General features: G+C 40.0%; 1 protein-coding gene across 1 annotated transcript in view; it reads left to right on the forward strand.

Annotated features, from left to right (window-relative positions):
- Window positions 1-21,585: 21,585 nt before the first annotated feature.
- The window catches only part of chrm3a (cholinergic receptor, muscarinic 3a), an 80,665-nt gene continuing 77,088 nt past the window's right edge, over window positions 21,586-25,162 (forward strand). The window contains exon 1 of the mRNA XM_086258082.1: window positions 21,586-21,781. The gene's annotated coding sequence lies outside the window, so the exon portion shown is untranslated. The remainder of the gene's footprint in view (window positions 21,782-25,162) is intronic.

Here is a 25,162-nt window from a genome sequence, read left to right on the forward strand (position 1 = left end):
AGCAGTATCTGTCTAAATACTGTGTAAGTTTATATTATATGATGGGTCACTAATTGCACTAATATTAGCCTAATTTCACGGTGATCAGTTACTGCATTACAGCTGAACGTTTTTACGTTGATCTCATATGAAAAGAAATCAATGCTTCATCAGCCCCTCCAAACACGTGTGACCACTTATATAACTAAACAACTAAAGTCACATTTCATAAGTTCAAATCATTGTCGTGGTTGATCTCATCTGAACACTTTTGCCCCTTGATTAGGCCGTGTGTGTGTCTGTGTGGCCTGTAGAGACTCCTGGCTTTAAACTCATTGTTTTGCCTTGTGATTTGGATGGATGGATGCTACTGCTGTGTGCCCTTCCTGCTGTTATTTGCTGTTGTTATCATCTAGCTGTATTGTTTTTATACTGGGCCAAAATAATGGACATAACTGATCCTGTACAGCTTTATGTTTCACTTTTGCATTAATTTAATGACATGTTGTTTGGTCTTCCCCTCAAATCTCAGCCATACAGCCCTAGAGTAGGTCAGCAACCTACAGGCAACTTCTGGTCACTAGTGAAAAATGTGTGTTTCACAGCAGTTGGTAAGTGGTTGCTCGAGGTTGCTCAGCAAAAGCTGCTGCACAAAAACCTTGCTCTAGTAGATTGCCGTGGTTACCCATAGTTTTCTTCTTTCATTCAGCATAGTGTATCTCTTTATGATCGATTTCACCTAGCAGGTGTCACTCGATAGCTGACAAATACACAGTTGAGGGGTGGCCGACCATATGGGCCAGTGTGACTGGGACTTTATTTCACTGAGTAATGCTCAGTTAATATAAGAATGTGCCAGTTGGCATTTTTTCATTGTGGCTATGTCGTACTGTAGTATTACCAAGGATTCATAAAAATTCTTTAAAAGTAAAATGCTAAATTATAATCATCTAAGACAGCGGTCTCCAACCTTTTTTGCGCCACGGACCATTTATGTCCGACAATATTTTCACAGACCGGCCTTTAAGGTGTCGCGGATAAATACAACAAAACAAAACCAGTACCGGTACCAAAAAACGAAAATTTATTCATAACACCCAGGGAAACCGAATTAGTTAGTTAGTTACTTGTTAGTCAGCAAGATTCATAATGACATAAAGAAGTAAATGATCAATGTCAGGTAGGATCGATTGAAATTGGAAACTTTTATAAAGATAGCGCTCAATGTGCAGCAGCTTTGTTTTCAATACCACCACATTTAGGCCAAGATTAATATTATAAATGAGAAAATAAAATGTTAGGGTTGACCTTTGATAGCAGTATATCTGACAGGAACAGTGACTTAGACATCTTTGTATATAATATGTGGTATTTAGTGTACCAAGCATCCCTTGGTAGAATAGATATCAGCACAATGAAAAATATATCCAAAACTAGTTGCAATAGAATAATTTAGTCATTTAATTACGCAACTAAAATGTATAATTTATAATTTAGCAAGAGAGGCAGTTTATGTGAAAACATAATGGTTGCAGTAGAAATGATACAACACCTAAGAGAATGAAAAGACTAGATGTTTTATCAAAGCAGCATTTAAAATTGACTGTAATGAGCAACTTGTATGCTTGTTTATGTTCCTTTTCAGTATGCTAAGATCACAGATTGTGAGTGTAATTTTCTGACACTGGCATTTCTGTGGAACAAATTGAAATAAAATGTTCACTCTTCCTTATTAGAGCCTTGCTTTAATATAATGTAAGTGTGCAAATCACCATCTACTTCGAAGGCAGAGCGTTTCCCAAATGAAACTGACCCTTGCAAATTGCATGAACCTTGATAAATCCAGCAGAATCACCCACAATTATAGATGGTAATTTTTTGCATTTGAGTCTCACTTAAATGCATGTAGATTAAAGGGAAGAGTGCACTTGTTGTTAGCATGCAAGGCACAAGTCAGAGTGTCTGTACCGTTTGATAATAACCAAAACATTTCTGAGCATGGGATCTGTGTGATACAAAATACTAAAGCGTTTGCAAATTTGCTTCAGTAAAATGTATTTGAGCGCTTGAGACGCTACCTTCCTGTGATCCAAACTACCACATGTACTTGTAACATTGTGGACTCTCATGAGTCCACAATAAGCAATTGCCTAAAGCTATTCCTTTTTCAATATTTGTCCTTCTAGGGGGGATTTATGGTTATGAAGAGTAAGACTCTGAAGGTCCACAATACTAATAGAGTTTGGAAAGAGGATGGTAGCAATTTCTGTTTTTTGCCCCGAGGTCCTTTTCAGGGATATTATGTGTAAAACTCCAAGAACATTGTGTGACTATGATAAAAATGTGTTGTCATCATTGGACTCACTGTATTCAGAGAGTTGTAGCTGCTAGCTTAGTCTGTCTCTTCCTGCCAGTTAGGTAGTCTGTCTGTCTCTATCCACTCCGCATGAGAAATGAGGAATGAGGTGTTGCCTACGGTCAGAGAAGGAGAGAAAGAGTGTGTCAGACAGATAGACTGAGTGGAGCAGTCTGTGAATATGTCAGGTTAAAATGCTGGGACATTGCTCCCCTGTAATCCCTTTGGCTCCGTAGATTAGGAGAGACATGCTGTAGTGCCAGCTGCCAAATTTGTATTCTGGTCATCTCCCTTTCTTTCTGCAAGAGTCGACTTTTTGCCATATTTAGTCCAGGAAAATAAAATGCTAATTTCCCCCTTTGGTTTCAACTAGAAATCAAGCCAAAGAGGGACTTATCTTGCTTTTTGAACATGCAGAGCTTAGTCCTGAATTGACCTCTGGAAGTCCAGCCGCAGGCAGAGATGTATTCAGATTTAGTCTGCTTGTTTTCTTTACAAACATCCTGTGTGGTATAACCTATTCATTCATCAAAGTCAGAAAAAGAAAACAATTCATTTTGCTGGGAGGGAAGGGAGAGAGCCACAATCATTATTGTTTGGACGATAACAATGATTAAAGTCGAAGATCTTGTTTTTTTACTTTTTCTTTTTTTTAACATTCGCTAAAACACACGCAAACACACACAAACACATGCAGCAAACAGCAAACAACACTGCAATAAAAGAACATAAGGAAACTGTGCCGTGACATTAAACAAAACTTCGGGGGGCTTATGGAGGAAAATCTCACCTCAGTATGTAATATCAGCAAACGCAGAAGCAGAGAGTAAATAGAGTACTGAAGGTACAGTATTCGAATACACACACTCAATTTCACTGTAAGGTGCTTAAGTTAAATCCTCCTAAATGTCTGGAGTCTAAAGCCATCAGTCTGGTTCAGTAAGACTGTGTTTTGTGCTTTGAGCTAAACAGGCAGCATGCTGACAATGACAGTTCAATATGTTGTTAGCAGGGAAAATGTGTACCAGGGTCACATCTTTCATATGCCAGCTGAAAGCTGTATCGCTGAAGTAGACTGTATAGAAAAGGACGTAGCATCAACTATTAGATTGTGGACTCCTGGGTTAAAGCTCAGAGCTGAGCTTTTTGTCTGTCATTATCTTGGTGTTGATGCACACTCATACAGTCACGACTAAAGCAAGCACTGCTTTATTAGCTTATCTTGAAATTATTTCCAATACCAAAGGATGGCTCCTTTGGTATTGGAAAGAATGCTATTTGACACTGGCTTCACTCTTCAAACCCAGGCGGTGTGTATGTCTTTTATACATAGTCTATAGTCATTATATTGTTATTTATTTAATTCAATCCAATTTTATTTATGTAGCTCCAAATCACAACAACAGTCACCTCAAGGCATTTAATATTGTCAGGTAAAACCCTTCCAATAATACAGAGAAACTCCCAACAAGCAAGCACTTTGGTGACAGTGGGTCCCTTTTCAAGAGAAGAAATCTCTGGTAGCACCAGGTTTAGGGAGGGGCAGGCATCTGTCGTGACTGGTTGGGTCAGATGGCTACAAAGCACTATACAGGGAGTGCAGAATTATTAGGCAAATTAGTATTTTGTCCACATCATCCTCTTCATGCATGTTGTCTTACTCCAAGCTGTATAGGCTCGAAAGCCTACTACCAATTAAGCATATTAGATGATGTGCATCTCTGTAATGAGAAGGGGTGTGGTCTAATGACATCAACACCCTATATCAGGTGTGCATAATTATTAGGCAACGTCCTTTCCTTTGGCAAAATGGGTCAAAAGAAGGACTTGACAGGCTCAGAAAAGTCAAAAATAGTGAGATATCTTGCAGAGGGATGCAGCAGTCTCAAAATTGCAAAGCTTCTGAAGCGTGATCATCGAACAATCAAGCGTTTCATTCAAAATAGTCAACAGGGTCGCAAGAAGCGTGTGGAAAAGCCAAGGCGCAAAATAACTGCTCATGAACTGAGAAAAGTCAAGCGTGCAGCTGCCAAGATGCCACTTGCCACCAGTTTGGCCATATTTCAGAGCTGCAACATCACTGGAGCCAAAGTAAGAAAGGCTGAAAGACGACCACCACTGAACAAGACACACAAGCTGAAACGTCAAGACTGGGCCAAGAAATATCTCAAGACTGGTTTTTCTAAGGTTTTATGGACTGATGAAATGAGAGTGAGTCTTGATGGGCCAGATGGATGGGCCCGTGGCTGGATTGGTAAAGGGCAGAGAGCTCCAGTCCGACTCAGACGCCAGCAAGGTGGAGGTGGAGTACTGGTTTGGGCTGGTATCATCAAAGATGAGCTTGTGGGGCCTTTTCAGGTTGAGGATGGAGTCAAGCTCAACTCCCAGTCCTACTGCCAGTTTCTGGAAGACACCTTCTTCAAGCAGTGGTACAGGAAGAAGTCTGCATCCTTCAAGAAAAACATGATTTCCATGCAGGACAATGCTCCATCACACGCATCCAAGTACTCCACAGCGTGGCTGGCAAGAAAGGGTATAAAAGAAGAAAAACTAATGACATGGCCACCTTGTTCACCTGATCTGAACCCCATTGAGAACCTGTGGTCCATCATCAAATGTGAGATTTACAAGGAGGGAAAACAGTACACCTCTCTGAACAGTGTCTGGGAGGCTGTGGTTGCTGCTGCACGCAATGTTGATGGTGAACAGATCAAAACACTGACAGAATCCATGGATGGCAGGCTTTTGAGTGTCCTTGCAAAGAAAGGTGGCTATATTGGTCGCTGATTTGTTTTTGTTTTGTTTTTGAATGTCAGAAATGTATATTTGTGAATGTGGAGATGTTATATTGGTGTCACTGGTAAAAATAAGTAATTGAAATGGGTATATATTTGTTTTTTGTTAAGTTGCCTAATAATTATGCACAGTAATAGTCACCTGCACACACAGATATCCCCCTAAAATAGCTAAAACTAAAAACAAACTAAAAACTACTTCCAAAAACATTCAGCTTTGATATTAATGAGTTTTTTGGGTTCATTGAGAACATGGTTGTTGTTCAATAATAAAATTATTCCTCAAAAATACAACTTGCCTAATAATTCTGCACTCCCTGTACAGACTGCAGTTTTTTCCCGTTGGTGGTGAAAGAACCAGAGAACCACCAAGTAATAAGAGGAGGGCAAACATGCTTGTGTCTAATTTCTTTGTCAATCCATCAATCAAAGAGTAGTTCAAATCCACCACAGCAAAACGAACCCCAAGTAAGTAGGTACATAGCCCTGGCCACAATATCAGACCCTAGCTTTCTTCTAGCAAAGCATGGAAAATGTAAGCCAAAGTTTCAAAATTGTAAACATTTATTTTGCCATACAGACAAAGAGGAGCTGCATTTTCAAGAAGTGCCTGAAGATTGGTAGTCACACAGTGGTAGGTCCAGTTAGCGGTGTTGTCTTTTCTGATAGGAGTTCTTTATCTGACTGTGGCTCTTCCACACCAGCATTCAGACGTTTATTGATTCCTGTTATTATCTGTTCTAAACACTTGCTTTTCATTGTCAGCTTTCCTTTCTAATAGGATCTATTCCCTTCCGGCTCCATACCTTTATCACTTCTACAAACTCTCTTTCTTTCACCTGCACACTCCCTCATGGACATGCACAAACACACTTCACTCTGTCTCTTATCTAGGTCCTTTGTACGGCGTAAATAAGCTTCAGAGTAGGTAGACAGACACTTACTTTGTCATTGGGATTGTTCAGTTACCTTGACCTGCAGCTGCTCATCTCCAATTCAACTTTTCTGGACCCAATTGTAGTTCCCTCAACTGTGTCCCCCCCCCCCTGCTTTTGCTCCTTTTGCTCCTCTGTCTGTGTAAGTGGATGGTGCAAGGATTCATATCACAGGGAGTGACTGAGATAAAGTTTTATTCATTTGATTTCTCTCTTTCTGAAAAAGCAAAACAAAAAACAAAGACACATATCGTCATCAACACTTGAAACTCTGAATAGAAACAAAGGGAGGAGGGGGAGGGGGGCAAACCTAGTTTCTGATTTTAGTTCTTTTAATTGTCTCCATAAATTTGGCTTAATCTGTCAACTGAAATTGCATTATGATGATTGGCACAGGAGGGTAGGGGGATTTTAACTGTTCTACGGAGCACTAATTAGTTCCTCACCTGGCCCAATTTAGAGCGAGCAGCCAACACGTCACAACCCTTCATCGTCTTTTCTAACAAGCAACACAAACATTTACTTAAGGCGCGCACACACACAGACTCACAGAAGGGTGCGCACACAACTATTTGAGAGTCGTTCAATTAGGTAGCTTTATAATTTGATGTTTTTGAAACTTGGCTCAGTGGTGTTTACAGTAGTGGGAAATTAATTTTAATCCCATGCATGAGCTGTTTGTTAAAGAGGGAGCAATAATAATAAGAACGGTTTTGCTCATGCAGTTCAACATTAAAGCCAACTTTTTATGTGAAGTCGACCCCAGACAAACTACAAAGCGCACCACATTTTTTTCAAGTGCAGTTCTCAACAATGACACTTGGACAATATTTGGTGACCAAAGATAACAGCTGTTTTTAAGACCAGAATTTATGGTGGCGTTTTATTGGACTGAATTATGTTTAAGCTCAAATATTTGTTGTACTATCATTCCATCATTTTATAAATGTGTTATGGATTAAAATATCCGTTTTAAGAAGTAGTTTATGACTGAAGCTCATCATATAAAATCGAATAATAGATGTTATTTGGGACTTTGGGATTTGAAGGCTGAGTATGAGTCTTTAAACTTAAGAGGCTAAAGTGCCGTGAAAGGTAAACTTAATTATGTGTGTGGGAAAAGGTTTCATTAGCATGCATAAGCGGTGCGCAGCTATAAGTATTCAGAAGTGGCCATTTGAACTTAATTTAAATATCTGTGCACTGGTCTGTTTCTATTTAAAGTATTAAAGAAGAGAAATTAAATTGATTTTGAAGTGATATCACAAATACAGGACCGCTGTGAATTCATGCATGATTGTGTGGGCAACTGAACCTATTTCTGTCTCGTCCTCTGTTTGCCTTTCTTGCCGTCTCTCCTTGTGGGCACTCGTCCTCCCAGATGTTATTTGCACCTGCGCTACATGCTGTGTAAGTCTTCTCAGTGGCGGCAGCATCTTGGCAGTGCTCGATGCGGAACCAATAACACAGAGGTGTGATCATATACACATCAGGATCATGGCACAGTGGCAAAATGGTATTTAAGAACACACACCCAGACCAATGCACACACGCAACCCTTCATATGAGTACTTTTTTGGTACATTTTTAGTCATTGCTGACTTGCTGGAGTCCCCACCAAGAGATAAAAACACGCACACAGAAACACATTTAACGTCACTTTGTGATGCAGGATTTTTGTAAGAAAGGTGCAGCCAAAGGGAAAGTTTGTTTACCTGAGAGATGTGAAAAGTATCAGTACTTAATTGAAGTCCAGCTCAGAAGATGCGCGTGGAGCAAACGCCGATTGAAGGCAGATATGTCTGCTTAGAACATTTTACATCTCGTCTACTTCCTTAATTAATTTTGGTTGGAGCTTTTCAAATCTTTTTTTTTTCAGATCTCTGTATCTTAAGTAAAGCGCGCATGAAATGCTTGATACTTATTTTCAAATATTGAAGGAGGGAGACATCTGATGGCATTTAAAATGTTCAAATGGGTCAAAACATGAAAAGTGAATATTTGAGTTTCCATACACTAGCAAGAAATAAAGTTCAAGCGTGCTAGTGTGTAGATTAAGAATAGCTTATTTTGTTTCCTCTTGTTTTCCACTCTGTTATGTTACTCTGGGGGATATGACAAATAGTCTCTATTTTAATGTCAAAAACTTACAGGTTTGTTTATGTTGCCTGTGATGCCTAAGTAAAAACAGGTATGAGATATATTTTTGCCTGAGTTGCATTTCATATTACTCACCCACTACTAAAAGCAAAATCGTCCAAATGTATGGATTTGTGCAAACAGTTGTCTAGTGAAATGTATGTATCCCCATGACTTTGGCAATTTGCTGAATCTTTCTTTTGTGCCACAGTTCCTGGCCTGCCAAGCTAAACTGTAATAAAATTGATGATCCCCTAACTTTTCTTCTAGGGCATGTTCATCCAAACCCAGTATGAACATGCAGTTATACAACAAGCAATAAGAATCATGGCCGTCTCCCAACATCCCCACTTCTCTGAATATGAATCTTTGCCATCAGAAAACCCAGGGTGCCAAAGTGCAAAACAAACAGCCTGAAGCCATCATTTGTCCCAGCCATTAAACTGCTGAAAACCATAATTAAAGACTAGTAGAACAGAGCAATGCATAATACTTTAACCCGTTTTAAATCCTTAGAAAATCATTTCTGGATGATTAAAAGTGATTAGATGGTCTAATGCTCTTTCTAATATATGTTTTTAGTATGTTTACAGTCCTGTGAAAAACTAAATACACCGTAACTGCTCTGTAGGAAATAAGTGGGTAAGCTGCTAATCAAATGCACTTGATTAACAGATCCTCAGCAAGTATGAGCACCTCTATAAAAGCAAAAAATTTAGCAGTTTAGTTTTGTCAGGCCATACAAAAAACCCAAGAGCTATATCTCAGACTCTACTGGCCTCTCTTAGCATGTTAAATGTTGAAGTTCATGTCAGTACAATTAGAAAAAGTCTGAGGAAGTAGGTGACTCCTAATTTAGTTGTTTTCTCTAGGTTTATTGTATTTTTGCAGCCTGATGATAACTTCCTTAAGTTGCATTGACATGCCATCTTTTGGGCCCCATATTGAAAGTTCCAGTGAACAACAACCAAATGCAAATTCAACACTTTGAATTAATTCCAGATATTTTAACTGGCCATAAAACTCCATGCCAGTCAATTGTCAAATTACTTTTGAGTCTTTGAGTGTGTAAAATGTTTGTTATTCCTAAACAGTTATTGCAATACTGCTGTTAAAGCCATTTACTGAAAACTGAATGTTTGCACAACTTATGCGTCTATGCTGTCCCCTCTTCTCTTCACCCTGTACACCTCTGACTTCTGCTACAACTCTGAATTATGCCATATTCAGAAGTTTGCAGATGACACGGCCATCATGGGGTGTATCTGGGATGATCAGGAAGAGGAGTACAGAAGTCTGGTGAGGAACTTTGTCGCATGGAGTCACACAAACCACCTGCAACTCAACACCTCAAAGACTAAGGAACTGGTTGTGGACTTCGGGAGGTCCAGAGAAGGTCCACTGCCGGTTCAGATAGAGGGGGAGGAGGTGGAGGTGGTCAACAAGTACAAGTACCTCGGGCTGTGGGTGGACAATAAACTGGACTGGTCATGCAACACAGAGCACCTGTATAAAAAAGCCCAAAGCCGACTGTACTTCCTCAGGAGGCTGAGGTCTTTTAACATCTGCAGGAAGCTCCTGAGGATGTTTTACCAGTCAGTGGTTGCTGGAGTACTTTTCTATGCTGTGGTGTGCTGGGGGAGCAGCACAGCAAAGAAGGACTCATCCAGGCTGGAGAAACTGATCAGGAAGGCTGGCTCTGTGGTCGGCATGAAGCTGGACACTCTGGTGACAGTGGCAGAGAAAAGGACACTAAAGAAACTGCTGGACATTATGAACAATGCTGGGCATCTTCTGCACACGGCCATAAACAATCAGAAGAGTCTGTTCAGTGACAGGTTGCTTCTCCCCAAGACAAGAACTAACAGACTTAAAAACTCCTTTGTCCCACACGCCATCAAACTGTTTAACTCCTCTCTGGAGGGGAGAGGGAGGGGAAACAGGAAACAGGAGGACAAAGGAGGGGGGAACAACTAAGCTGTAGTGCCTCTTCACCTCACTGTACAATACCTTGTGCAATACTTTTTGTAAATAGTCAACAGTGCAATAGACTCAATACTTGAAATGTGCAATTCACTTGTATTTTTATTTTTATTCCTATTTATTCTATTTATCCCCTTTGTATATTTTATTTATATTTGTCTCTGTATTTATATGTGTGTGTGTGTGTGTGTGTGTGTGTGTGTGTGTGTGTGTGTGTGTATATATATATATATAACAATTCTGTAACTGTAACTTCGGTCGTTGCTGTGCTTTTTTTTTGGAAGTCGAATTTCCCAGAGGAACCCACCCGAGGGATTAATAAAGTTCTATCTTATCTTATCTTATCTAACTGCATCATGTCACATTTTAGCATTATTTTTTGCCTCATATTCCTATTTCTGTGCAAATAACTGAAACTAATATAGTGATACTGTCTTAGTTGCATGTAAACTTACTATGTAAAAAGTGCTTAACGCCAACTAGCCTGGGTTAATAGCTCACTATGAAAATGTTACCATGCTGAGGGTAAAATTTAGCTCAAATAATCAATGTTTGAAAGTACAACACCCCCACAGCTGCTAGTTGAGCTGTTATTATCTCGTATATCAAAAGTGTCACATCTCACCTCTTGTAGATTTTAGTTCGAATAAATCATGTGTGCAAATATCCCCTCATGAGGTAAAGAGACATTATGAACTGGTAGGAGAACTCTTTCTCCCAGTCAATCAAAACAGTGTGATCCAGTATTATCCTGCAAGCCTGACTGGGATGGCTCTGATTAGTCCTGCATGAGGAGCTAATATGAGTCTAACAACCAGGACCAGATGTGCTCTTTGTTCAGAAGGTTGGTGCTCAAAGAGATAGAAAGAGTAAATCTGGGGTGCTCAAAGGTAGACATGCAGGCAGGCATGCGCTGTATATATGGCCAGGCAGCATGCGTACTAATTCGTCATAGCATTCATCCCTTTATTCGCCTTTGCTTATCTTGATTATTTCTCCCAACCCTTAGATCTCTTTGGGATTTTTAACATCTGGACGTCTGGATGTCCAATTCAGAATAAGTAGTCAAGCCAAGAATCTGCTCGAAAGACAAAAAGGACAAGCTCAGTTACTTTGGCCTTTGAGGTTAAGCTGTTATCCAGTACATATAAGGGTTCAAAAAGCAGAAATTGTGCTCCATGGAAATTCATTCATTCATTTCTTGTTTTTCTATCATTTGTTTTTTTTCGCTGTTACACTCTCATTCCTTATCACGCAGACACACACGCCCCATGAGTGCTCGGATTTTGAACTGTAAAACCCCAATTGAATTTCTTTCTTTTATGAATATTGGGAGATCAGTATTTGACTAGCCAGGTGCACAGTTGGTAAATCACAGAAAATGAGAAGAGCTGGGACTTTGGGAGGACAGACAAAGCGGCATATGGTGAGCAAGTGGTTGGTCTATTGCATACTGATACAAACAAGTGATTCATGCACTTTGGCATTGTATTGTTGGATGTGGGGAAAGCCCTGTAGTGGCTCAAGGAGGAATTAGTCCAACTGGGTCTGTCGAAGCTCCGAGCCATGCTGTTAAGTTATCTCAAGCATGGAAAAGCTTCAGTCTATCCCTGGTGTGCTTGTGAGACACAGAATGGGAATAAATACGATTCAATGTAAAACTCTGCTGTGATTTTGACTTTCAGCTGCATTTTGTAGTGTGTTGACAGTATACTTACTGACGGGCTTACTGAGGAAAAAGAGAAAGGGGTCAAAAGATTAATAATTACATTCAGGTTCTTTATCTAAAGGGATGTTCCATACCAGTAATAGCGATAATTAATTAGCTTACTCCTTTGGGGTAATTAAAACCCTCGATAATCTGACTTTGTTCTGACAGAGTGGCTTCTGACTGCTGATAGATGGGACATGGAGAAACAAGGCGAAACAGGAAAGTCTAGGGTGACACAATGTGTTAACTTGCAGAGTCATTTGTTTACGCTGCGTCTCACTGATGTTTGTTGAAGCTCCTCGGTTCACTCTAGCAGTCATTTAAAATTTCATATAATAGCGTTGGAGAATATGAGGGATTTTGTGAAGGACACTGTGTAACATGCATTACAATGATACAATGCTGACAGCTTCTTCACCTTGAGCCTGACACTGACAAAACATGCAGTTGAAGCAGAAGCAATCTCACTGTTGCTTGAATTTTAAAGAGGCTTTACTAATCTTACACGTGAAGATAAATTTCTTTGTTATAGGAGGCACCACTTAGTTTATAACATATTCTGGGGTTCTGCACAAACTTTCTTTAGTCTGAAAGAAAGACTTTGATAATATGACTGCGATCCCACTAAGGTTATACTAATTTTTTGTATAAAATGTACTTATTTGTGAAGCAAAACTTGAAGTGAAAGATGGTAATCAAGCTGGATTATGTGAAGGGTCACGCAGTCAGTATGACCTGCCCTCTGCTGCTTCCATTTTCATATTCTTTTGCAAACCAAAGCTTTATAGATGTGCAATACTACATCACTAAAGCTTAGCTTTGATACGATGGGGCGGATATGTCAGTGAATGGTGTGGATATGTTTAAGAAGTGCACCTGGCTATAAATGGGAATGGAAAATAGAAGTTCTGATGTATTATGGCACGGTAAAATATTTACTTTGAAGGAAAACTGTTCTTTAATAGCAGTACTTCTCCAGGCTTTCTGAAGGTCTTTCAGAGTGTTTCTTTGGACAATGAATACTTTTGCTCTCATTTTTCAGTCCAGCCCTTGTACCCGATCATATTCATGAGGAGTGCTTTTTTATTTGTTTGTTGAGCCATTTAACACTGACATATGAATCATTCGAGAATGAAAAAGGCACTTAACTCAAGGGATGAACAAGTGTTGTGTCTACACATAACAGAAAATACACACCCAACAGAAAACATACACAGAAAGAACCGATTTTAAATGGTATCTTTGTTGCTAGCAACGTGTCCAATTTCTGTGGTTGAACCTATAAAAAAATGCCAAGCATAACTGTTTGACGGGGAAAAAATAGAATTTGTGACCAACAATGTTAAAAGAATTAGCCAGGCAGTTGCCACAACTCAACACGGTGTACAGTGTGTTATTAAAAAATTATGAGGGATCTGACAGAAAAATCTGAAGATGTGGCAGTGAAACAAACTATTTACAGTAGATGAACAGTATCTGAAAGCCACCTTCTAAGAAAAAACAAGAAATCCAGCCAAGACCTGACATTGAACCTGGTAGATGCAACTAGCCTTTCAGCGATCCAGCTTCTGTTCACTAAAGCCTCTGCAGAAATGGTCTCAGTTGAAGGGTGGCTGTCGGAGAAACAGGGAGAAAAGTCTGAGATGTGCCAAATTACACAAGACCTGGGCTAAACATCAGTGGCAAAATCTGTGGGGATCTTGTCGAAATTGTTGGAATTGTGAACACAGAAAGATTTTGATCATTCAGTACCTTCTTTAAAGTGTGTGAGCGGCAACAGCTTCATTGCCAATGCAGTAAAAGCAAACCTAGACAGAAAAACCCCCACTTTCAATTATGGATTGGCCTCCCCCAGAGCCCGGACATTAAACTTTACTGAAGCAGTGTGGGATCATCTTAACAGAGCATGGAACAACAACACAGCTAACAATAAAGGAAATAAATAGGAATAAAGGAAAGCATACCAAAGACTGAAATTCAAGCTGATTAGAATTGTGTAAACTCGGTTTTTGCCTCATGTATTGTATTTCGACTTATATTTGCATATCTTTCAATAAATCATTGCTTTTATTCCAAATGTTCCTGGCAAAATATAAAGAAACGAGGAACGACTCTTTTGCATAGTGCTCTATTTATTATTATGTATTTTCATTAGTAGTATATGTATTATTATTATGTTTCAACAAATACAATCAAAATTATAATCAGCTTTATGCTAAAGTAAAAGAGAAATGTTATTTTTTCAATGGATCCAGTGAAGATGCTACTTTATACCAAGTCAGCTGGATGAAATAAGGAACTTTTTTTTTTATCTTAAATATTAGTCAGTTTTTAAGTGGTGATTCTGGTGGTAATCACATTTTTTTCTGTGTTTTATCTCAGACAACTGTTCTGATAGTGTCTCCAACTTTGGTGCCAGGTTGAATCTAACCTAACCGACTACTAAATCAGAGCTGAGTGTAATGATGATTGACTCCAGCCTTTAGTCAGCATGTGTCACCCCTCTAGTCTGAAAGAAGCACTTTCTATCTACTAAGCTCGACTGGATTTTGATTACGCTTTGTCAGAAGATGACACAAGCTCTAACCACAGGCTGTTGACCTCTGAGTGATTACTGGCTGATTGCCCTCTCCATGGTTTCCTTTATAACGGAATCATTCAGGCTGAAATTCAAACCTTTGGATGCACAGCAATTGCTGGTTAAGTTTGGAATAAATTTCTGATCGTCTGAGATTGCACAAAGGGTTTTAAAGTACGCATAGCTTGGTAATGAGGAATATCTAGCAAGATATTTTGCCTAACCATCTTTACTTTGAAGAGCTTCTGTGGCTCCTTTATTTTGTTTACTGTTTCTCACTGCTCATCTTTTCTGTCAGTGCCCTCCTCTCACCCAAGCAGTCGGGGCAGATGGTCTCCCTCCTCTGGTTCTCCCAGAGGTTTTTGCCCTTTTAAAAGGGAGAAATTTTCTCCCTACTGTCGTCAAATCCTTGCTCAAAGGGTATGTTAGGTTTGTCTTGACTGTTAGATCTTTGGCATGGGATGGCGTGTTGTGAAATACATTCTGCAGGGAGACAGAGAGAAACTGGGCTTACTTACATATTCTGCTGACAACTTGTTAAAGGACAAGGGTGACAGCAGAGATGACAAGTCGTGGTATGATTAAGGTTACTGCTAAAATTCCAAGAAAAATACTGAATTCTTTGGGCAGAGGGAGAGGATTAGACTTTTTATTCATGTGAAGAGAGGGATGTCAAGATGCCTATAAAAGGGAAAATGCTGGACTGAATGTGTCCAAAAACCTAAACAAAAGTTGAAGTTGGAGAGGAGAGGAGAGAAAAGAGGGGGATCATTGTGAAGCTGGGATTGGTGGATAATTCAACACTTCATTTGTATTCTGATGCCAGAATCGCATTGCACACGTCATGAAAGGACATGGTTACATATACACAGAAACCACACACAGAAAAATCATCCCCGGGCTGTTAGCTTCTAATTATTTCCCCCCCCCCAAAAAAAACATGCATTCTAAATCAAAAAGCCCTCCAGTAAATCAAAGACTTGTGTTATTCATCACATCATCACCACCAGCGCCCAGCATCAAAATATGGGAATGCATAGTAATCAGTTTTCTTTCTGTACATGCTGCTTGTTTACATATTCAAAGAAACTGTATGGGAAAAAATGTTGAGATAATTATCTCTTAGAGGTGGTAATTTGTTTATGTGTTTTCCAGAAATATTTGCCAACATGAGGTTTTAAACCTTTATATCAGTTTGTCTGAGCTGTAATCATTAGTGGAAATTACTCATGCTGTGAAATTAGAAACGTAAGATCAGACAGGCAATATTTTGTGCCGAGTATCACCGAGAATAACTCCAAGCGTGGATCCTGAAACACTTTGTGATTTGAAGCAGTGATGCATGCTGTTTTCATGCTGTGACATGATCTAATTTTTATCTACGAGGCCCCGAAAGACAAATTATTAAAATGAAAGTGATTCTACCCATTCCGTCCCAAGCCCCCTTTTTTTGTCCATTTAAACGCGATCATGGCTCAAGAGTTGGGAGCCTTGTAATCAGAAGGTTGCCAGTTCGAGCCCCGGCTTAGACAGTCTCGGTCGTTGTGTCCTTGGGCAAGACACTTCACCCGTTGCCTACTGGTGGTGGTCAGAGGACCCTGTGGCGCCAGTGTTCGGCAGCCTCGCCTCTGTCAGTGCGCCCCAGGGTGGCTGTGGCTACAATGTAGCTTGCCATCACCAGTGTGTGAATGGGTGGATGACTGGATGTGTAAAGCGCTTTGGGGTCCTTAGGGACTAGTAAAAGCGCTATACAAATACAGGCCAAATACAGGCCATTTAACTGCTTTTTTTCTGTTTTTGCCGACTCAGACTATGACTATGAACACACATGAAATAATTCTTCATCTGTTTTCCATATGAAGCATAACTTTGTTTTAGCCACCCAAACTTTTAATTATGATCCAGATTTGTATTATTATCTTTGCTTTTCCCATTCTATAAAGGATTTTTGCAATTATAGAGACTGCAGTTTGTTCATTTTGATGACCGGGCCTTTGGAGTACAGCAAACTCACTGTCATGGTCAAGAAACCAAACCAGTTTGAGACGATTTGAGCTTTGTGACAGTGACAGTTATGGGTACCCTGTCTCATAAAGAGATGGTCAGGGTCAGCAAAATGAACTCAGGTAGGCTGTGGCCCTGAAAAAATGCAATCCAGTTTTATTTATATGGCGCCAAATCACAAAAACGTTCACCTCAAGGTTGCTTTATCCATCCTAAGGTAAAGCCCCTACAATAATACTACCAGCTAAGGGACCAAAAGTGTACCGAGATTCATTACACCACTAAAATCAGCCTAAACTACTGATACAAGGCAGGATGGATCCATGCTTTCTTCTCGGTTACACCACATTCTGAGCCTACCATCTGAATATTGCAGCAGAAATCTTGACTCATCAGATCAGGCAACAGTTTTTCAAATCGTATGTTGTCCACTTTTAGTGAGCCCTCCTGTTTCCTGTTCTTAGTGGCACCGTTTGTGGTCTTTTGCTGCTAGGTCTTCTACTTCAAATGTCTGTCTGAGATCCTCTTCTGCATAACTTGATTATAACAAGTGGTTATTTCAGTTAGTCCTAACTTTCTAACACAAAATAACTCCTGCTCACTGGATATTTTCTCTTTTTCATTCTTTGTAAACCTAGAGATGACGGGGTGGGAAACTAGATCAACAATTTCTGAAATACTCAGAATGTTAGACTAGCACGGGAATACTCTGACCAGAGATGTTGAAGTTTAGTATATGAGCAAAACTCTTGACCTTGACTGTTAAGGCGGCTTCTTTCACATAAAAAGACATGACTGGATAGGTCGAATGTAGAGTTACCTGAGATTTGTGAAATGGATGAATTGGTTTAGTTTTGATTGATTAGTTTTGAGCTTGAATTAACACTAACACACACTTTTCATTTAGGGGCATTGAGTGTTGAGATTACTACCCCTAAGGTCTTTCTCTTGTTGTGAGAATGGTTTCATCATTCACATTGATTTTTTTGAGTTATTTTCATACTTTAGTTATCACTCTGGGTGTAACCTTTTTTGTGCAGAAAGCTCTGAGCGTTTTCTGTCTCAGTACCCATCAATGAAGAAATTAGATTTGCTTCTAGGCAGGCAGCTGTGTTTCAATATTATTTTGTTAAAGAAAATCTATGAAAATCTAAATCCAGCTTGTCATCAATTTGTGTTTGCAGACGGCAGTGTTGGGACTAACGCGTTATTAAGTAACGCGTTACAGTAACTACGTTATTATTGTGGTAACGAGCACGGTAACTAGTTATTATGCCAAAATCAGGAACGCGTTACTCGTTACTGGGATTTAGATAGGGTCGTTACTCGTTACTTCGTGTGGTGGCATCGCGGAGTTTCCACAGATTCAGTAACATTAGCAAGTGGTGGAGGCAGCAGGTGGATGAGGGAAAAGGGACGCAGAAGGAAAAGAGACCCGAGGCGGCCGCCGGTCCAAGTGTGAACTGAACTTCAGGTAAGAAGTTATGACCTGCAGTCTCTCTGGGTCAGATATAAACCAAGCTTAGGTGGAGTTTATTTTCGTTATTCTGACTTTTTCCGTACTGCGTGCTAGCTAGCATGACGGAGTTTCTACACAGCTGGGTGGTGCTATGAAGTTAATGATGTTGAACCTTAATTTGTTCATAAGTTATTAGAGTTGCCAACCGTCCCGTCTGGTATTCAGAGAAAATATTAGGCGTTTCTTATTGAGGTGAAAAGGAACAGTTTGTCCCGTAATTCAGCTACAATGAAAAAGGCACAAAGCTGGAGTTATTCTGTGTCTTTACGCTGCACAGCTGCCTCTTCTTCTCTCATTCTCCCCCCTCCCTCTCCCGTTTCTACTTCAATCATGAAACTGATCAATGATCAGCTGATCGGCTCTCTTGTTTGTTTATCGCCCACTTTGCGCCGAAAGAGGAAACCAGCGGATGTCGCGCTAAACAACAGCAGCACGTTTAAGCTTGATCAGCTGTTGTTAGAATTTATTTAATATTAATTTCTAGTATCAGCTGATGTTTGCTGGAGCCACAGCTGTAAAAAAAAAAGCTGCTGGTCATGATATGGTTTGGTTATCTGGTGAGAGGGAAACATGAAGATGAAACCAGGAGATGTCCTTACTGGATCATCAGAGCTGAGCAGGTGATGGAGAAACAGGTTTACCTTTTAGATGACATGAATGAGTTGAAGGGAAGTTATGAACTGTTTCTGAGAGACAAATAACCCCAGGATCCTTTTTTAGGTAGCTGACAGCTGGTAACTGTGCAGGTGCGGATCTAGCAAAGTGTGGCCAAGGGGGCATGTAGGGCATTAACAGGGAATGGGGGGCACAAAGAAATACTTTTCTTTCTTATTCTCATTTAAAATGTCTAGCTTTTAAAAAATAATTATCTGAATCTTACAACAAACGATTGATAGATTGATGCATATATACCATCAAAACAGTGAACATCACTGTCACAACAGTGTTTGTTTTCATTCAAAGGCTTTATGATTTTTCCTATAATGGTGGGCCAGTTTCTAGTCAAAATGCCCGGGCCAATTTTCTGTCCCAGTCCAGCCCTGTATGCAGCTCATCTGCAGTCTGGTGTTACCTACATCTTCCTATTCAGAAGGCAGAATTTCTGAGTTCTGAGTACAATCGAAAGCACTACGACTGCAGTTTTTGTGTTGGATGTAAAAGGCGCACATGACTCTGTGACGTAGGCTAGAATCATGGCAGCAGTCAATGACGGTCCAGGCGTGGGATTTCTCTCGTGGAAATATGCACGTTATCATATCCTTTCTATTGGTAGGTGGCACAGTGCACTTGTGGCAAGTAAGCAAGCTAGAAGACTGGCAAAGTTATGGAAGAAACACATTAACAAGAGAATTCTGAGTAAAACCAAAGTTACTTTCCCTAGTAACTAGTTACTTTGAAAGTAACGAGTAACTTGAAGTAACGGAGTTACTTTTGAGAGAAGTAACTAGTAATGTAACTAAGTTACTATTTTAAAGTAACTTACCCAACACTGGCAGACGGTTACTGAATGCGATGCATATTTATTTGCATTATTCATCCAAACAGGATTTTTTTTAACAATTTAGATTTGAATTTTATTTCTGAAAAATAAACCACAAGTATTTGTAGTAACCTCACCATATATTTTTTACAGGTTCATTGTGCAGTCACAAACAAAAACACTTTTGTTTTTTTCTGAATACACCTTGCAGTTTTTACCACTTTTTACCCTGCAGTGAACTTTGTTGGCAAACCTTTTCAGTCCGTTTTCTCCATATTTTATTCACTTCCCCTCAGACATTTTTTTGCCTAACCTTTGCATACAGAACCTTGCTTTTTCAGTAAAAGCTATAGATTTGTTCAGTTACCATGCAGGTAAAAATGTATTTCCCTATTATTTCTGAGTACTCGGGGATTTTGTTGATACCTTTGACTTGAATGAAAGAGACCATTATGAAGTGAAAACTGTGTCTGTAGACCAGTGGCCTACAGTAACTTTGTTATCAGTGTGCTCATGCAGTTCTTGAGGAATCAGACAGTGTGAAATTGCACGATGGTGAATGTTGAGGCTCAGCTTAGAGTTTGTGTTTATCAAAACTCTTATGCTAGATGTACTGGACTAGAACCACAGACTGGCATCTCTTTACTTTTATTATTATTATTATTATTATTATTATTATTATTATGTATGACTTGGAAAAAAAATTATGACACAAGACCAAATATGAATTTTACCTGGGGAGTTCTGACACTTTTTTTCTATTACATGCTTTTTACACTTTAGGTAAGTAATCTATGCAGTGATCATTGCGGTGTAGGTTATTCCCAATGTCCCAGATGTAATTTGCAACCTTCATTTGAAATGTTTGCTCCTTTGGCCTGGTGTAGACAATACTGAAATAAAATCTTTTCTATCAATATTTGTCCCTATTCTAACTTCATTATATAGCTTTTGGTTTTCTGCTTTGAATCTCTATAAATTATCCAAGATTCTTTTAATACCCACAGATTAACCAGTCTGTGAGGTCACAGGCGAGTACACGGCACATCCAACGTGAACACCACCACAGGCTTACTACATCAGCAGCTGTCTAAGCCATCCCTTGCATCTCCTTACAACAGACACAACATTATGTAAGCCGTTACACACATATACGCCAGCATCCAGATTGAAAGAATTGGTTCGGCACTCGCAGGGTGCAAACGAGGTGCTGATGGGAAAGCACACGCAGACAGTGTCATATAGCCTACAAGGCATTAGGATGATGAGAGAACTGTAACATGTTGGAGGTATCCAGCACAATATCCTATTCATCTCTCTACCCATTCTATATTTTCATAGAAATATTGCCCGCGCACTGGGAACAGGAAATGTGGGCCGAGAGTCTGCAGTGAGTCTGAGCAGGAAGCTCTGAGGTTTCATTCCACAAGTCCCTGCAGCCAGGCGTAATTGGCTTCCACATTCCTCCAAGGATTACCACTCACTTCTTATTTGTGTTTATATATAAAAAAATTAAAACATTTGCTTTGGCTCCCTTAATTACGCTCAGTGTCAAAACAGACACTGTTTCCACTTGCCTTGTTTTTTTTCTTACATTGGGTGAAATAATAAACAAGTGAGTGGACATTTCAGCTCTTATTGAACACATCCAAAGGTTTTCTATCTGTTTTTATGTGTAAGGATCGATGGAAGGCTACAATAAACAACCTGGAGATATTTTTATTTGTATATTTTATTTACAAAAATAAGACCAAAAAGAATGTATATCATTGCTCGTAATATAGGAAACATGAAATATTTTGTGTGAACTCAAAAACTTGAAGCTTTGGCCATGACACCGTCTGCAGTTGGGCAAACGTAGCTGAAGCAGTGAGAAACCTGACTGTGTGGAATCGGGTATGACTTTTACAGATTTGTCAGTCTAATCTGCCGCTGTGTGCAATGACTTCCTCCGGCTCCCCAGAGCTATTGTCTATGAATGAATATGGACTTCTTTTATTCCACGGGTGTGCCACCTGCCGGTGCGTCACGGCTCCTCTGACCAATCCCGCCGCAGTGACTCTCCGTGCGCCCTTGGAGATCCCGCGGTGCTCCTGACATCGCCGCCCAATCCACGTCTCGGTGACAGTAGAAGGTGCCGAGCCCCATTAGCTTAGTACCGTTAGCGCTTCAGATGTGATTAGATTGGACTGCCGTACTGCTGATATGCCAAACATGGACGCGTGACAAGTTTCCCTGGATTGTCTTTTCCTCATCTACTTCTGCCGCTTTTGACCGCGCACGCATCCGCAAACGATGTGAGGTAGGTGTGCATAAGACAAAAAGCGAAAGTTTGGGAAATATTTTGTCAAGAAAAGTATATTTTTACACCCCCACAAACGATTTACAGCTGCTTTATTGTGCCGCGTTTTTCGTCCCAAAACGCTTCACTTTGAAGTTCCGGAAAATCTGAATAAAATTACATGCGCTTGTTTCCAAAGCGAACACATTATATACAGGATAGCAATGCGGGTTCGATTGAGATCTGCTTTTGTTTTGATGCAAGTTTGAGAAAACAAGTGCCACTGCCGTCCGCCGGCTCAGCATCCATGCCCAACCCTTCGCGCTCTTCACGTCTGTCCTGTAAAAAGACGACGTGGCTTCTGAAGCGTTATGCTTTAGTAAAGTTGAAAATCATAAATTCCTATCATGAGCAAAATCTTGAATTACCAGAAGTTCGACAAAAATCTCCAAAAAGAAGCACATTTTCACCAAAAGAGGTCGTCCTTAATGCGCAGCGTGTTCTTCGTCTTGTGGCACATTCACATTATTTGCTTTCCTAATATAAAGAATTTGTTTCTGTATTGCTGTGGTCCGGGAAGCAAATTAATAGCATTATTATATGGCAATTGGAAGGCATTTATTAACTCGAATGACTGTTTATTTATGATGTCCATAGATGGCAATGTGAAGGAATGTTCCCTCTCAGTGAGGGAACATTTGACTTTACACTGGATAATGAGTAAGAACAGAGGCAATGGCATCTGTGCCATAGTGCAAATATTTTTCTTTTAGTCCACTGCAGCAGTTATTCATCACACAAACCAGAGTGTGAGTTTGACAACACAGTAGCTGTAAAGAAATGACAGACTCCTATACACTCTGTGATTCCTTTACAGTTTTTGTAAACCTCGATAGTTTTAATACGTTGCACATATCAACACTACCAGCATGTTTTTTATATCTATATATCAACAAAACCATTGTTAGGGAACAGTGCGTCAGGTTCCGTATTGTGCTGAATGCTGGGTCGGTGACAAGTCTGTTAAAGGGTGAACAGGAATGTGTTGCGATGATTATGACTTTCCATTGCCTCCTTTGTTGAGAAATGCAGCGAGGACATTCACAAAAGAGAAAAAAGACACATGAGAGAGAAGGTGAACAGCAATAGAGCTTTCACTGTGTGATGTATTGTTTGCGGCCCGGTCAATATTGGTTGACTAATATTTTTTTCAGGCTTTCCTCTCTTGATCGATGGTTTTGTTGTGGACGGTGCTACTGTTGTATTGATCATCATTATGACTTTTCCAAATAGGCTGTGGGTGGAGGACAGTACTACTGATCCTGGCGACAGGTCTAGATGGCTCTAAAGAACATGAAAATGTCTTAGCTTTTATCTTCTACTCCTGTTGTTCTGCTCATACCGTAGGTTCCAAACTTGTTGATATCTACTGATATAAAAAATAAGATGTGAGGTATTACAAGTATTTATAGGATTGATGTGAGGTGATAGTCTTCTATCGTTGGTAAGCAAAAGTCAAACTGTTTCCCTCCACTAAGTTTGATCATTAGAAGGAGTGGCTTGGATTTACTTTTTGAGAGTTTAATGATAAAATCAATGCTTCGTTTATGCCTGTTTGGCAATACCTCAAGCGTAGAATCAACACGGGAAACAGTAACCCAGGCTGCGACTTCCTGTAACAAAACTGTAAATATGCTGCACAAATCCATACAACAAAAGCGGCAGATTTCTACACAAATCCCCATCTAATCCATTTCAGTTGTTCATTAAAGTGTGCCAGATGTTTTAAGCAATGACTGGCACAGACAGTGGTGCATATGTATTAAAAAATGACAGGCTGCATGAAAAACAAGTCAAATCAAGTCAAGTCAAGTTGGCTTTATTGTCACTTCAACCATATACAATTTAACAGTACACAGTGAGGTGAAACAACGTTCCTCCAAACAAACAAACACAAGAATGCAGAATACTAGATGAAATAAATAATTTATGATTCAGACAAAGGCATCAGTACAAGAGTAAAACCCTGAGGCTGCAGTGTACTTTGACTGGCACCACCAGGCTACTTTTAGAGCAGAAAATAGGAGACAGTGATGGGTATTTTACAGGAGTCAGCTGGCCAAACAGACTGGCTAACTCCCCCATTGGGTTTCATTAGAGCTCGTCTTGATGTTAAAGCCTGTTTAATCCACTTTCACAGCCACACAGACCACAACAGAGCAAAGAACAGTGTCTATCTTTAGACAGCACATGGGCAGAAACTTTTCCATCTCAGTTCAATTATTAAAACAATAACACAAATTCCTTGTAGCTGGCCTTTAAATGTCTCAGTTTGAGAGGCTCCCTGGGCAAAACTGTGTGCTTCTGGTAATCACTGAAACCGATGGGACCGGCGTTTTCAGCTTCAGATAGAAGGGTGTCAATCAGTGCATGCTCAGTTATCTTATCCATAAACAGCTTTGCACTCCTTCTTGCATCCCCCCTTGTTCCTCCTGTGGGTAGATGGGCTGCTGCAGGGTGTGATTACGGTAAAGCCTTATGAGGTGAGTGCTTTGCCTGTTTGTCTTTGTCTCTGCTCTCTCTGGGCAGCTACTGTTGTTGTCCCAGGTTCATAGCGCCTGTTTTGCTTCAGAGACTCAATGCTGGGAAGACACTGGCTTCAGATACCTAACAGGCAGCTTGACATCTTTGACATTTAAAGCAGAAATATATATATATATATATATGTGTGTGTATGTTTACCTTAGGATATTGTGCATGTTCAGCACACAACTATACACACCTAACTCAGGATAATGCAGGTGAGGAATAGTTCAAGTGTCGGGCATTAGCCAGGAAAAGAAGAGTGGTTTATAGAGCTAGAGTGCAGATAGTTTGTGTTGTCTTTAGGTTTACAGGTGAATGTGTCAGCTGTAAATATTGCTCTGAGAGTCACTTGGTAGTTGTGCGGTACAGTAGAGTGTTTTCATACTTGTTTGCAAATGTTTGCAAACGTGCTATGATGCACTCAACTTTTCTCTGAATTTTTCGTTTACTTCCTCTGTAATATGTCACTGCCTCTTTTATACCCTCTGACTCTCTTCACAAAGCAAAACCTCACTTGAGGGAATTCATATTCATGACTAATATATGATTGCTCTCTTATGTCTGCTTTCTGCCAGTTCCTGTCAGATAAGTCAATAACTAGTTATCCTCCATCATTTTCTGGGGAGGTCCTGCGGGATACATTCAAGGCAAAGGATCGCTTTACTGTACGCATAGGGAGTGAGAACAATAGATTAGGAACACGACAACAGCCAGTAATAGAGTGCCAGAGCGATGTGTACGCTGTGAGTCAAAAGCTGCAAACAACAAGTGGCCCAGTTCAAATGTTGGAGAGTTGTGACTGGTACAGAAAAGGAG

Source organism: Aulonocara sp. 'chitande type north' Nkhata Bay, linkage group LG13, assembly GCF_057382095.1.
Source record: "Aulonocara sp. 'chitande type north' Nkhata Bay isolate Kocher_YH1m ecotype deep benthic linkage group LG13, A_spYH_male_GT1.1, whole genome shotgun sequence".
Classification (NCBI taxonomy): domain Eukaryota; kingdom Metazoa; phylum Chordata; class Actinopteri; order Cichliformes; family Cichlidae; genus Aulonocara; species Aulonocara sp. 'chitande type north' Nkhata Bay.